Raw genomic sequence first — 15,728 nt, 5'->3', positions numbered from 1 at the left:
TACCTAGGCATTTACGCAACACCTGACCCTAACGAGTTCTATGCAAAAAAATCTAAGGACTCCGTTGGAACGCTTTGAGCGTGATGCGACGTTCTGGCGTAATCTTCCCCTCACGCTGCTGGGCAAGGCAGCACTTTACAAAATGATGACGCTCCCCCGTTTTCTATATGTCCTCGAAAACACACCATTTCTGGTCCCACAGGCCTACTTCAAAGCCATAGCAGCTGAAGTCTCCGGTTTATTATGGAGGAACAAACCAGCACGGATCGCCCAGGACAAGTTGATACGTAGCTGGTACGATGGGGGATAGCGCTTCCAAACATGCAGCTGTACTACTGGGCGGCACATCTTAAATTAATTAACTACTGGATACATGCCCCACATGACGAACCTGCGTACCAAGCAGATAGACAGGAAATAGAGGAGGGCGGATTGATGTCAGCCCTATAGAGCAAACGTAGGCCCCCCGGTTTGATTGGTCCAACGGCACACACAATTCATATATGTTACCAAGCGCAGGCTCGATTAAAATGTGCAGGAATTATCACACAAATGACGCCACTGTGGGACTCACAAAGGCTGGGACGACTCCGGAACAGTAAGGGGTTTAAAAACTGGGATAATAATGGTATTTCCACAGTGGGGGATCTCTGGAAGATTGGTGCGGTGGTCGAATTCACACAATTGGAAGCCCAGTATGGCATGGCGCAGATAGAGAAGTTCAGATATCTCCAAATCCGGCACGCGCTTCAGGCGATCTTAGTGCCGGGCACCACCGTACCAGAGGCCACTCCATTGGAGGATAGACTCCTGACGGAGCACATGACTCATAGGGCGACTTCCTTTACATAACGCAAATTAGTCAACAATTTGCCAGACCCGACTTCATAGTTGCGACAAAAATGGTCCCGGGATGTGGGCGACTTTGACGAGTCAGAATGGCAAGAGGCACTATCATCGCCACGTGAAACGGCCATACCCTCACGGCTCAGTCTGGTCCAACTCAAAGTACTACACCACACATATCACTCTAGAATGACACTCTATGCAATGGGGAAAGCCCAACACCAATACTGTTTACGGAAATGTGGGGAGGAAGGTACTTTTTTAACACTATCTGGGATTGTCCCCATATTGTAACATACTGGGCCAAGGTAATGCGCACCATATCTCAGGCGGTGGAAATCTCGGTATTGCCAGAACCACGACACTGTCTATTAAATGTGTGGGACCCAAACGACCTCACTCACTAGGAGCAGGATTGGACGATGCTGGGTATGACTGTCGCTAAATGCAATATTGCTATGTTATGGGAGGCGGATGAAACGCCTACGCTAAGGAAATGGTGCAAGGATATGGATGAGGCAATGGTGTCCGAAAAGGCGTTTTTTATCCATCGTGGTTGTCCCCGAAAATGGGAGAAGGTATGGGGAGCATGGAACAAGTTTAGAGGATATATCTGTGACCCACCAGAACTCGTAGCAGATGATGTATCACCGTAACATGAATGTAATGCCGGCGGGATCCGGGAGGAGGGCCAGTGTATTGTTCTTTTCAATTTATTGATGTGGGACTGTGTAGCGTTGCTTTAATGTCTTGCCCTGATTGCAGCCATGTGTGACTATCTCATGAATGTACTTTTGCCCTGATTTTCAAATCAATAAAAATCTTTAAATAAATAAATAATTGATTCCTACAGCGTGCTATTTCTCAATATACAATCATGATTCCTTAACAAAATGCTAGTCCTCGAAAATGCAGCAGTCCGTCTGTTACTTGCCATCCCGAAACACTAATCAGTGGCTCATGCCCTCCCAATATTTCACTAGCTACCAGTTGAAAGACTAATTGAATGAAAGGCCCTTTGCATCGATTTTAAAGCATTACGTGGACTTGGCCCCGATTATTTTACAACCAGTTTCCGTTGGTATGTCCCAGGGAGGCCTCTCGGCTCAGCGGCCTCCCCCAATCTGGTAATCCCTATGGCCAAAACTGCCCCATGGGGGGGGAAAGTTTTGTTGCAGCCACTGCTAGCCTGTGGAACTCACTCCCTCTGGCGCCTAAGAAGGAAAGCAATCTTTTGGCGTTCCACAAACTCATAAAAACCAGGCTGTTTAATAACTAGCCCGATCGCACTAATCCAGCAACACCTTCTGGTTAGCACATACTGGAGAGCCGCCACGCTTAGACACCCTCGGGTATTAGTGCTCGTTACAAATTTACATTTAATTTAATTTTGAAACAAGGTCAAAGAGATAGCTTGTGCACTTGACAACTTTGGAACCTACAAGTTACGAACAAATTGGTCTTTGCAGAAGGTGGCGATTGTATGTATCTGAACCAGACACAAATGCCTGACAAAAGAAGGAACAAAAATTGTTCTTATTAGTTTAATATCTACTATGAGCCCTAGGACCATAACTAAATTGATTTTTGGAACAGGGAGAGGGAATAGAGTCTTTCTCTGTCTACTCTATGCATCAACCTGGTATTGCAGTACCTCCGGGAATGGTGCACTTCCCCACCCGGGGAAAACAATGCTGTACAATGAGAGACAATGAAACAAAAGTAGTGCTTTGCTCGCAAACTCTGTAAAGTGGCGCTAATGTGATTGGGTGTGAATAAAACCAAGCTGAACACTTTTCGACCACTATGTCTTGCTTTATTTAGTTATTGCGTTATTTTTCGTATTTTGAACCTTTTTTTTTCTTCTCTCGGTCCAGAGGCTGCACTTTGAAAGAGAAAAATGTCTGAAAAAGATGACATTTCCAACTAAAGTGTCTTTCTTTTTTGGATAAATTTCACTTGGGGAAACAAATGAACGAAAGTAGAGGAAAGAGAGGCTAAAAAGCCTTTCCTTGAAGTCAGGGTTTTCAGCAAGTGAGAAGGAGCGAGACAGAGACCGAAAGAGAGGGAATAAGAGGAAGAAGGGGGGTGGGAGCTGCCAGCTACAGAGCAGGAGGAGTGGATACTGTGCTTGTCTACTCCGGGGAGGAAGGAAAAGACTGAATCCTTTTCTTTTTCTGGCCACCCCACCCGTCCCCGAACGTGCGTGCCTTATCTACAGGCTTTGGCAATTTCTGCCGTCCTGGGATGCATTTTTAAAATAAGAAAGCAGGGGAATGGATTGTATTAAATAAAAGAAAATAGTGGCATGGCGTGCCTTGCTGATCCCACCTTTTTCGACCATTGGGGAGAAGTCTGCGGTCCATAAGGAGTACACATGCTTACTTAACATTGTTTCAGTCTTGGGAAACTGCCTTCCATTAACGGGGGATTTGTGATGTACTCGAGTGATTGTGTTTCAGGCCATGGTGTCTGATTTTTGCTGATTCGATTATGGTTTCACCAATGCTGAATATTAAGTTAGGTTGCGTTATGCGGTGGTGCCTGCCTGTTGTGATTGTTCCTATAAGCGCTCAGTAGATATGTTTTTTTATAAAGGCGCTAAGGGCCTCATTTATAGTTTGGTGGATGTGGGGACTTAACCCAAAAAGCAGTGAATGTTCTGTCCACCAAACTTGCTGGGGCTAATTTCTTCTTTTCACCCCTCCATATTCTTATAGTCTGTCTCCTTTGTCACCTTGAATGCCTTACCCGCCACGTGAGGTACTGTTCTATACATTCTGTTTGACACTGTGGTTAAATAAAGTGGATGTGCGTTTCCTGTTTCTTGCAACATGGTGACGAGTGCCAATTAGTGCTTTGCTTCACCTTATAATCAGCACAGGTGTCAACTTCCGATTGAACCTCGCAAGCTACTTTTGATTCTACTTGCTCCAAGCATCCTTACTCTTAACACTGGTGGAACACACCTGTCTCCAGCTTCTAACATCCACCAGCGCGTTTTACCTTTACGAGTCTTGCGGTTGTTAATTTGGAGTAAGGGGCGGCTTGGTGGAGGGTGCTGTCGACCAACTGCAGGAGTAAAGGGTGACTGCTGTTACCTGTAGTTTCTCCCTACGGTTGGTTATGCAGTTGTAACTGTACAAATAATCAATGTGGGCCTTCGCATTGTTTCAGTTTCCTGCAACTGTGTGATATGTTGGCCGAAGTGCATGTGTCGCTTCATGAAGAGAGGATCATTGTTGTCGACCGCTGCCAAGAAGTTTACACGGCTGTAGGAGTGAATACTTTAGGAGCATGAAAGCGTCTATCCGGTTTCACAGCAGTGTGCCAGCGGGAAGGATATGTTTTTTTCTTTAAGTTTCGCTATTATTACCATTTGTTGTATTCGAGACTCAAACCCTGCAATTAATTTCTCACTAGCAATGGGTTGCAATCCGTACATGACATTAACATTCCATTAAATACACATATCTGATAGAGACTTCTGGCTGCAGATTCCTTCCCTTAGAATATCCCCAGGTGTCAGACTGGATCTGGAAGATTTTTTGGTCCTTACCCCTACGGGTTGTTAGGTGGCATAATTCGGCTCCATATTGGCGTCATCCATCCTGGAAGTGACGTTCGCTGTACCAATATAGGCGCCACCCCGGTGCGCTGACATCAGTTTTTTCCTTTCGGTGCCAGCTGGCGATGACCCAGTCTGAGCGACCCTCAGTCATTTTTTGTCTGACTTTTTGCAACTTACTGAGGACTTTTTTTAAGTATATATAGTGCATCACAATAGGGTACACTGTGCAGGGAGCTAGAAGAGACCCTCAGTGGTTTACAGAGGCAAAAGTAGATAATACTAATGCTGTATTTTTGTGGAAGTGTGGGCGAACAGGGTTATCAGGGGGGAATACTACGCATTTGTTGTACCTACAGAGGCAATAAACGATACACACTCTCAAGGAATGAGGTCGAGACCAAATTAGAAAACGTATTTTTATATAAATATTTAGACCAAGGACTTCAAGAACAAGGTAAACACTTTTCGTAATATAATAAAATCACAATCAGGGACAGTGAAGAATTGCAGCTGGGCATAAAGAAGCACCTTTTTGTCAGGGGCTGGCACCTTGTAGTGACAATTCTGGTGCTGCTGGGCTATTGCTGAGATAGGTCTCCTGAGTCATGATGTCCCTCATAGGTTGCTGGCTTGCTGTAGAGGTGGAGTCTGCCTGGACTCGGTTTTTTAGGTTTTTGCAGCAAGGGTTCTGGTGCCCCAGATATTGGTGCCTTTCAGCTCTTGTGGGTCCTGGGGCCAGTGATTTGCAAAGTGCTTACGATGCTCCGGGGTTTGTGGAGGCCATACAGCAACGGAGCATGGCGATTGTCGAATTCTGTGGTGACAGGCCAGATTTTGCGCCCAAAGTCCACCACAAGGTCTGCAGTTCTCTGTCGAACAGCCGTTCTTCGTTCGGCTTCTTCTTGTGACGTGGATGCTATTGTTCTGGGTCCGGGGGTGTCACCTTATTCCTAAATTTAGGGGCATTTACAAGGGAGTGACAGGTAGTGGCCAATGGGCCCCTTAGCTGTGTTGCCTACACCCTCTATTATTCTCACCTCCTGTGGGAGGGGGACATAATCCTAGCCCTGATTGGAGATGTCCCACCATCTTCAAGATGTTGGGCACCTGAAAAATGTGCTGTACTTCTCCTCCAACACCTGAGGGGTGGAGTTGGCAGAGGGGGGCACACCTTCTATTCTTTCTAAGTTTTCCATCCTGTCTTCCTGCCAAACTGTGGCGAGGACAGGAGGGGGAGGGGTCTGCTCCTTCTATTAGGAGAAGCTGGGGTCACATTTCAAAGGAGGTAAGGCCATTGAAGCTTCCCACCACAGATGGCTTTTCCTGATTAGGGGAAGGCATAAACACCTCCTCTCAGGATAATCTTTGTTCTCGACCACTGAGCGCGCTGGTGCTCATCCCATGAGATCAGAACTCTGTCTGGTGGTGACAGGCTGGCTTATACTAGTAGGTGACCTCACTAAGGGTTTGTAGGTTTCAGTGGACCCCTCTGTGTGCAATTATTAATAAATCGGGCACTGGAATCTGTGCAGGTTTATTTAGATGAGATGTTTGGTACCAAGCATCCCATAATACAGCAAAGCCATCATGGAGCTGGGGAACTCGTAATGACGAGTGTCCAACCCATGTACTCTCTATGGCTTTCTTGTTAATTTAGAATATCGAAGAATCAATATTGATATTGTAGGGCCATATCTGCTCATGCAGATCTGTCCTCACAGGAGACATATTACACCATCCCTTAGGACTATAAGGCCTGCCAGAGTGGTATTTTACCTTTATCCCATGTGGTGTCTGTGGCCATGGCACACAGGGATGTGTACCATGTCGACTCTTCGGTTTTGTTTGCACCAAGGCATGCAGTCTGTGATGGCAGGGTGCATGGCCTTGGTGAGGGGACCCTAAGGTGGCACAATTTGTGCTGCTACTCTTGGGATCACTCTTTAGTGCCAATGCCCTACGTACCAGGGGTACCACTTAATAGAGACTTACAAGGAGTACTGAAGTTGTGGCAATTGGGAAATAAATAGTACAGTTTAGGGAAAGAGATTCTGGCACAGGAGACCTAGTTGGCAGGGGCCCTGTACACTTTTTTTCCCCAGGCAAAAAATCGGGGCTAACCATATCCAAAAGAGGCACTTTCCTACAGTCTGACATGGGTAGATTTCTGTGACAGACCTCACCTGGTTTGTTTGTGGTGCTAGGCGCATGACCACGACTCCAAGACCTGTGAGGACTGCCACGACATGCATCCAAAGGCGCTGAGGGAGTGATCCCTCAAGCTCCTCGCCGCCTGACATCGAACTTCGCGATGCTCTAGATCTCATTTGTGCGGAAGGTCTCGGGATCTTTTGCGGAACCACGACTGTCGTCCTACTCCAACTCGTCAGGGAAATCGGGTAAGTCCCATAAGCACAAGATGTTGTGCAAGTGATGCTGTCCAGTTCAGCACCTAAACAGGCGGCTTGATGACATTAACCCACAAGTGATGGGGAGTTTGATCACCCTACAGGTATTTGGCAGATTTTCTCACCCTAGACTTGATAGGTTAGGATGCGCTAGGTCGGAGTATATACAGTATATATTTATATATATTACAGTATTTGTATGCAAGCATATATTCCCTGTAACAAGAAAGATGGTTGAACTGTTTATCTTTTTCACCATTCTAGTAATCCCAATCTCATTATTCTGTTTTCTTCTGTTTATTATTGAAGCACAAGTATTTTACTCAAGAATCACAATGCTTCAATTACTATTGAAACGCGTCACTGTCTATTTCTTGTGTATCTCTTTGGGTATGCATTAACTAAGAGAAAGTATTCTAGGTCTGTTACCACAATTTCCTTTGGGAGTCAAGGGTATTATATTCTGAGGTTGCACATCCATTTGTTACCCTGTAAGATTAGGGGTACAGATGCTGCACTATCATCTAGCAGGACTCCGGCCAACATATCCGGATTGTGTGCGCAGAATCAATTTCACAAAGTTCTGATGGTTATGTTGTCCAACAAATGCACAGTTTTACTTGGGAAAGTATAAGCTGTACAACAGTCTTGGACCTTAACCTGCCCTCAGTGGCAAACGTCTTGACGGAGGTGCTTCAGTAGGGAGTCGCCCCTCTGAACCCTTACTCTCATTCAATGAAGCCCTTAGTGATGTTCTTTCTACCTGGGGCTGGTCCAGGCCCTGCACAAGGGCCCCTGATCATAGGACAATTGTCCGCCACCATTGCACCGCTACTGGTGACCACAGTTTCCTAACCCAGCACCCCATTCCAGAGAGCTTGGTGGTCCAAGCCTCCACTTCTAGAATCAACTCTGGTGTTTTCCCTACTACTCTACCACATTGAGAATCCAAAAGGCTGGTTACCTTTGGGAAGAGGCTGTTCTCTTACGCCAGCTTTGCACTGCAGTCGGTGAATTCCGCATGTCTTTTGGGCCGGTATTCCCATACGATTTGGGATTTGGTTGCACAAGTGCTGCCCATAATCCCGGAGGCCAGTGCCATACTCTTCCATGCTGTTGCTGACGGAAGAGACACAGCAAAGTTCATCATGGGATGTGGAATTGACATGACTGATTCTTTGGGAAGAGCAATTTCATTGTCGGTGGCCCTGCGGCATCATGCCTGACTGAGAACAACTTGTTTCCAGGGGATATCCAAGCCTCGCTTATTGACATACACCTTTGATAGCTCTCGCCTTTTTGGAGAGAAGGCTGAGCCAGTCCTTGAGCACTTTAAAGACAGCAAAGCTACGGCCAGGTCCTTGGTTTTGTCTCCGGCCCCTCGTCATCCCCAGTCCTACTCTCCCAGCTACCATGGCCAACAGGCTTCCCAGCCTTTTAGTGGCAGAGGATGTGGGTCTCATAAAGCACATGGGACAGACAGCCAAAGGGCGGGTCAGTCCTTCGAGAAGGTGCCAGCATCAGAAGTAGGTCATGGTTACTATTCCTGCTACTTTCTTGTGCCCAAGAAAGACGGAGGCCTCCGTCCAATCCTAGACCTACAACCTCTCAATTTCTTTCTGAAAAAGGAGAAATTCAAGATGCTCATGTAAGTTCTGTCTACCTTGGACCCAGGAGACTGGATAGTAGCATTGGATTTGCAGGACACATTTCCACATCCCGTCCTGCCTGCCCACAGAAGTTACCTGTAGTTCACAGTGGGCCAAGGGGACTTTTAGTTTGCAGTGCTCCCTGTTAGAAGGGGCGATGTCAGGGGGGACAGAGAGCGTTCTCTGGACCACCCCGGCATCCACCTCTCCCAGGAGCGCTGCCGAGCACAGGCGTGAAACCCTCGCAGGAGGGGACTTCACCTTCGAGATCGTACGCGCAGAACTTCTACTGCGTTATAAATGGACACCACACAATTGAGTACTGATAACGAGTTCTTTATCAAGCAGTAAGTATTACGGCCGTTGCAGGTCAACCCCTCCCACGCTTGTGACGGAACCGTTCCGTCACGTCCCTCGGGTGGGCTGTGCTGATGGCGGAACAGTTCCGTCACGGCCCGCTCGCCGCGCCTGCACGGCACGAATTCCGCGCCTGCGCTGAGTGTTCTATAGAGTGGGCGGGGCCGTGACGGAACCGTCCGTCACGAGCACAGCTCACCCGAGGGGCGTGATGGAGCAGTTCCGTCACCAGCGCGGGAGCGCCGTGCGCCCGCCCCTTAGCACGCCGCAGTGAAAGGGTTAAAAGGTCATATATTTACATTCGGGTAAAAAGGGTTCGTAAGTCTTTGATCATAGGGGGGGGGGTGACAAGCGGGACAGTCTCAGTACAGGGGACCAGCACCAGCGTATCCGGCGCACAGCTCTCAATCCTCGAGCCGGGGGATACGGGTCTGCTGTCGATGTCGATAGTACTGGGTGTTCCACTCACCCTCTTCGAGCCACGATGTTTCAGTAGTGCCGTCGGTCCAGCCGGACCAGAGTACCCTCGAGCCGCGACCAGGTCAGCAGGGCTCGAGCAGTATGAGCGGAGTGTTTCGTAGTTCTTGGGGAGCCGCGACCTCGTCAGCAGGGCTCAAGCAAGGATGGTTACAGGGAGCCGCGACCTCGTCAGCAGGGCTCAAGCAAAGATGGTTCAAGGAGCCGCGACCTCGTCAGCAGGGCTCAAGCAAAGATGGTTCAAGGAGCCGCGACCTCGTCAGCAGGGCTCAAGCAAAGATGGTTCAAGGAGCCGCGACCTCGTCAGCAGGACTCAAGCACAGGTTCCAAAGTTCGGGTAGCGTTCTTCTTCGAGCTGGTTGAGCCGCGACCAGGTCAGCAGGGCTCTCGTAGTCCAGGATTCAACTGCCCGCTAGTTCTCGGGTCGCCCTTGTTATAGCCCTCTCTCCCTTTGAAGTCCGGGCCCTCGCAGACGGGTATCTGATGCCTCGGGGCTGATTGTTAGGGTTTCCTGCCGGCCGGCCCTTTGATCCTTTGAAGATGAGTCCGGGGTTTTCCAGACACCCAGCAGGGCCTGGAGCCAGCGCTCTGGGAGGGCGAAGGTGCCATCGAAACCAGTACTCAAGGAAAGGCAAGAGCTGTGAGGGAAACCAGTCTCCCGGGGGAGGCCGTAGGTGTGATCGAAAGTACCTGCCTTATCTCACTCAGAGGAGGCCCTCTACCCACCAGCCGGGCATGGCGCGCCTGGAGCTTAGGTATCGCTGGGGCCGGGGTCATGCAGGGGCCCATGGAGTCAGGGATCTGTAGGGAAGGGTAAGGGCTACCGTAGGCCCTCTAGGGTGATGTGGGTTCTGGGCGTTCGGTACCGGGAGGATAGATGGCGGGATGCGGGGTTGGTCGTCCGTTTGGTAGGGTCAGGTAGGGAGTGGGGCGGACCGGGCACGGGACGACCGGGGTCTTCGCTGCGCAGGGGTAACTGTTGGGTCGCTAAGGGTTGGGGGAACCACGCCAGAAGGCCAGGTCCAACACGCGTCCCCCCCAGCTGAAAGGCATGGAGAACTACCCATCCCCTTGGGGGTTCTCTTCACTGAGGCGGAAAAATCTGGACAGGCCATCCGCGTTGGCGTGGTCAGTACCAGGGCGGTGTTCTACGGTGAAGTCCATCCCCTGAAGGGAAATGGACCATCACAGCAGCTTGGGGTTCTCTCCTCTCATTTGCATTAACCATCGGAGGGGCCTATGGTCGGTTTGGACCCGGAAGTGAGTTCTGAACAGGTAGGGCCTCAGCTTCTTCAGGGCCCAAACCACTGCGAAGGCCTCCCGCTCGATGGTTCTCCACCTTTGCACTCGGGGTAGTAACCTTCGGCTGATGAAGGCAACTGGCTGATCTATGCCCTCTTCGTTTATCTGGGATAGGACCGCCCCGATGCCATGCTCGGAGGCGTCTGTCTGAACCACAAACTCTCGGGAGTAGTCGGGGGCCTGGAGTACTGGGGAAGTGCACATTGCGGTCTTTAAAGCTTCGAACGCCTCCTGGCAGGAGGGGGTCCATTGTACCTTCTGTAGGAGAGTGGGGTCTGCAATCCTATGGTCACCCCAGATTTTTGCTTTTTGCTTCACTGGTTTACGACTTTCCCTGGCTGTGGGCCTGCTAATCAGACCCACAGCCTAGCTGTTCTCTCTCTAAATTGACAGCCATGTACTTTAGGTGCATTTACCAATTGGTACTGGGCCACCTTATCAGTCCCTGTACCCAGGGCATAGGTATACCCAGGGCCTACCAGGGGCTGAAGCATGTATTATGCCACCCCTGGCTGGCCATCTAAATCTGACACAACTGGCTGCATGACAGCTGGGGCAAGGTGGTGTAAACACCCTTTGCTGTAGATATAGTATACCTATATCTAACCCTAAAATGGACACATATATTCCTATCAGTCACTCCTATGGAAGGCCTTAACAATCCTGAAGGCAGAGTGCTTGGAATTATGTGAGGTGGTGTTCTGGCATGAGCTGAGCCAGTTTGCAGCTTGCGGAACCAAGTCCTAATAGCTGTTCCATGATAACGCTATACCATATACTCTTAAGTGCATTATCTACCTCGCGGTAAAATGCTCACTCTGGTATAACATTATCAAAACATATCGAGTAAGGTGTCATACGATTTGGAATACTACCCCCTCGCCAATTCTGGCGACGGGGGTAGCATTCCACCCTTCTAGAGGGACACGACATGTATGTAACTGTGAACCCCGGTTAAAGTTAACTCGAGCCTCAGCATCACAAAATGGATGCTGCCACCACAGACACAAGTCTGACCTCCTGCTGCTGGGAGTCCTTCCAGCGAGGATGGCTTGGACAAAGGGTTTCCTGCCTTGGGAGGTGCTAGCACCACCCCAGACAGGATTTTGTGTATTGAGGTAGGGAGGCCTGAAAGGAATGAGACATGCCTGGGGCACACAAGGTGCCCTGTGCATACACCGGTTCAAACCAGTTGCTGGGGCATCCCAGCCCCAGCTCTGGCGGGAAACCGGACAAAGGATAGGGGGTGTAACCACCCCCCTTCCTGGTCCCACCCAGGGGAGGAACCTAGTCAGTAGTGCAGCCCTCTTTAGGAGAATAAAGGTAGGAGCTGGTCCCATTCCAAATTAGATTATCCTGAACTATTCTACAAGAAGAAACTCTGGCCTTCGACGTTCTGCTCCACAGAAGACTGAAGAATCTCCCTTGTGGACAAGGAGTGTCCACCCTGCAACTGCAGGCACCATCAAGCGTCCAGCGGCTTCACTCTGTCGTCTTCCCTCGAGGATCCAGACTTCAGAGCCCGACGAGACCCGGATTCCCAGACCTCTCCGACCTCAACCTGCATCTACAGTAAAGCTGAGACCCATGGGTGCGACGAGACACGTGGGACCGGCTATCTTGAACGAACCTGCACTTTGCTTCCAGCACGACTCCCGAGGTAAACTCGACCAAGTGCTTTGGGGACTGAGAAGCCCCAACCCCGAGCAGCCCCTGCACCGAAGATCAGCCCTCCAGCATCCACGGGATCTGCGTGGGGCCCTTCTGCTTTGTTGCTGTCCGACGCGTTGTCTGGTCACTTGCCGGCTGGCTAGTGACCTCCCAGACGACGAACCTGTGAATTTCCACTGCTGATCTGGTTGCTCCAGATTGGCCCTTGCTCCCTTCCAAAAGAGGGGCACCCCGGACTCTCCTAGTCCGCACCAGACGCTTTCTTCACTCACCGCATGGGTTGCCTTTGCCAAGGCCTGTTGCCTCCAATCCCGGATCCAACTTCGCCGACAGCGAGAGCCTGCGTGGGACAGCTCGTGCCTCCATCCTGGTCGTCGAAGACACCTCCTGGTCCACGTGGCTGCAGAGTCAAGCGTCCACTCTTCACCTGATCGCGACGACGACATCTGGTTCCTTCCTGGTTCCACTCCAGTCACTGGCTAGTGACTGTGAACATTGTCCCCTCTGCTTTCAGGTCTCCTTCTTCACCAATCCACCCTTGGATTGCACCGGACATCTTCCTCCTGGTCGCCTGCAGCATCTTTTCTTTCAGGCTCCATAGACTTCAACGCGAGAACCCGACGCACTTTGACACCTATGCACCCGCAGCCCGTGGGTGAGGTAACGAGAGCATTTCGGTGCTCAAGGGTAGTTTAACTGTCCTAGTGTCCAGTTCCACAGTCGTTGTTGTTCTATCTAGTCAGGATTGTCCGTACTCACCTTTAACTTGAACTGTACTGTCCATAGACGTTGTTACGCATCTCCCGTGTGAGTTCACACTCTGCACACGCGTTCCGTGGGCCTCCTAGTACTCACCTGAAGTTAGTATAGCGTGGTCCCATCGATCCTACAGCCTCTGGACAGCTCCATTCCGATTATCGACTTTCACATTCCACTTACTTAGTAGATGGTTTGTCGTGCCCCTAGGGCACCATTTTAATTTTGTGCGACTTGTAGTATTTTTCGTAAGAGATTGGCATGTGCTTAGCCCTCTGACCTCATAAAGAGTTCAGAGGTGTTGTTATTAATAAATATACTGTTTATTTTCATAACAACCTGTGTGGTGTCCTTTCATCTGGTATTCAAGGGGTTATATTGTGGTAAAACAGCTGGCTTCACATGCCAAAAGAGTTTAGCCTAAGACTGCTTTATCCATGCTACCATTAGGATAGCTGGTCTATAAGGTTGACTTACAACCAATCACCATAAGGGTTGTTTGGACTGATACAAGGTGATCACTAGAACTAGTGAACATCATATATCAGGCCAACTTCTCACATTGGTGTGCAGCGGTTGGGATTTGAGCTTGCTGTTGTTTTTACCAAATATAATCTTGAAATATCATTTGAAAGATCACATAAGGTACCTAGGTACATATAACAAGCTTAGAAATACTCTGAGTTCTACTGAACCAGCTGTTGTAGTAGAAAGGGCCTAGCACACCCTGACTGCAACTCTTAGCAAGGGATCAGTAGGAAAACCCATAGTGTAGGTAAGTGCATCACTTACACCTCACTAGAAGCATGTCTACCCATGGAGAGTCTTCAGAGACTCCCCAAGTGGTTAGTGACTCTCCACAGGTCCTTTCCAGATATGCAGCTCTCAGTTTCCAGGAGATGAGACAATTGTGTAGCTCCAGGAAATTGAAACAGGGTTCTAACCCTACCACTCCTTTTCTGTTAGGTCTCTTAGAGACATATGATGCTAGAAAGGCTTCTAATACAGATGGGAGCATGCCAGCCTTAGAGGGTACCCTTGGAGATCCAGACCTCCCTGAAACAGAGAATGTAGAGGAGGAGGAGGAAGAAGAGGACCCATCTGGGGATGAGGCAGACAATGGTCCTGAGTTAGTCAGCAGATTTACTAGGGCCAACTTAGACCTACATAGTTACATTCACTCTTAAGGAGATTATGACAGGGATGGAGGGTCTAACAAAAAATAAAGCCCCGGGCCCGGACGGAATTCCGCCAGACCTGTTCCTCAGTAATATAGATCTATGGGCTCCCTTGATGACTAGGGTCTTAAATACCGCTATTACCTGTGGTCTCCCCCCTTCATGGTCCAAGGCGATCATTGTACCAATTTTTAAGAAGGGTAATAGGGATGACCCGAAGTGCTATCGGCCCATTTCCCTGATTGACGTATCGGCCAAACTTTTGGGAAGGGCAATCCTGAATAGACTGACCGAATGGACAGAAGAGAACAACATCTTCTCGGATACCCAGTATGGGTTCAGGATAGGGAGGTCCACCAGTGACCAGTGCCTAAACCTATATATGCTGACTGCCAAGTATACCCTGGCCAGCGACGAACCCATGTATATGGGATTCATGGACCTGGCAGCAGCATTCGATCACGTCAACAGAGGAAAGCTGTGGGATATGATGTCAGGTATGGGGATAGAAAGTGGCCTAATCACCATACTGAGGGAACTGCATAGTGACACCACGGCCAAGGTTAGATTCAACAGGGAGGGAGGCCTGTCTGACTCCTTTCCATGTAGGAGTGGAGTCAGACAAGGTTGCATACTTGCCCCTTTTCTGTTCTCTCTTTATATCAACAACCTGGAGCAGTTCCTTCTGGGTTTAAAAACAGATTGCCCGAGGGTTGGGCTGCGGCATATCCCCGTCCTGCTTTATGCAGATGATGCGGTTTTATTAGCAAGAACACCACGCAGCCTACAAACCCTGATAGAGGGGTTTGTGGAGTTCATGAGTAACCTAGACCTATTTGTTAACCTAGGGAAATCATATGTGCTTCTGGCCGGCAAAAAACCTTTCACCAAATTTGTTTACACAATTGGCTCACATTGCTTGGAGCAGGTCAAGACGTTCTCCTACCTCGGGGTAACTTTTGACGGTGCCCTGCAATTTACCCCTCTGGTGACGGAACGTTGCACAAAAATGATCGCTTCTAATGGGGCAATAGCTGGATATGGCAGGAGGGTGGGCAGATGGAGTCCGGAACAGGTGATGAATCTGTACGGCTCCATAACATGCTCCAAAGTAATTTATGGGGCAGAAGTCTGGGGGTTTGTGAATACAATTAGTATCCAACAGGAAGAAAATAGGTATTTGAAAGCAATCCTGAGGGTGCCACCCAGCACGGCTGGTTTCATAGCCCACAGGGAGTTAGGGAGACCATATTTGGAAGATTTAGTAAAACTTAGACCTATAGTGGCGTGGTTAAAAATATGGATAAACCCGGATGCGCATTTAAGTAGAGAAATACTATTGGACTGCCTAGGTAGGACCCATTCAATGCGCATCCCCTGGCTCAAATACGTGAAAAATACCCTGGAGGAGATAGGGCTGGGGAATCTTTTCACGAACCCTGCCATTATTTCAGCACAGCACAAGAAACTAGTAGGGGAATTATTTTTGGGGCAAGAAACCCAACGTCGAGCT

At 49.3% G+C, this 15,728-nt stretch overlaps 1 protein-coding gene and 1 pseudogene across 1 annotated transcript in view; both read left to right on the top strand.

Moving 5' to 3' along the window:
- Positions 1-15,728, top strand: part of PIGL (phosphatidylinositol glycan anchor biosynthesis class L) — a 450,063-nt gene that overhangs the window by 335,366 nt on the left and 98,969 nt on the right. The gene's annotated exons all lie outside the window — the stretch shown is intronic.
- LOC144825723 (U2 spliceosomal RNA) lies at positions 2,351-2,522 on the top strand (annotated as a pseudogene).

Source organism: Lissotriton helveticus, chromosome 3_1 (genome assembly GCF_964261635.1).
Source record: "Lissotriton helveticus chromosome 3_1, aLisHel1.1, whole genome shotgun sequence".
Lineage (NCBI taxonomy): Eukaryota > Metazoa > Chordata > Amphibia > Caudata > Salamandridae > Lissotriton > Lissotriton helveticus.
Note: the sequence above shows the minus strand (reverse complement) of the source record. Positions and strands in the feature narration are given on the sequence as shown.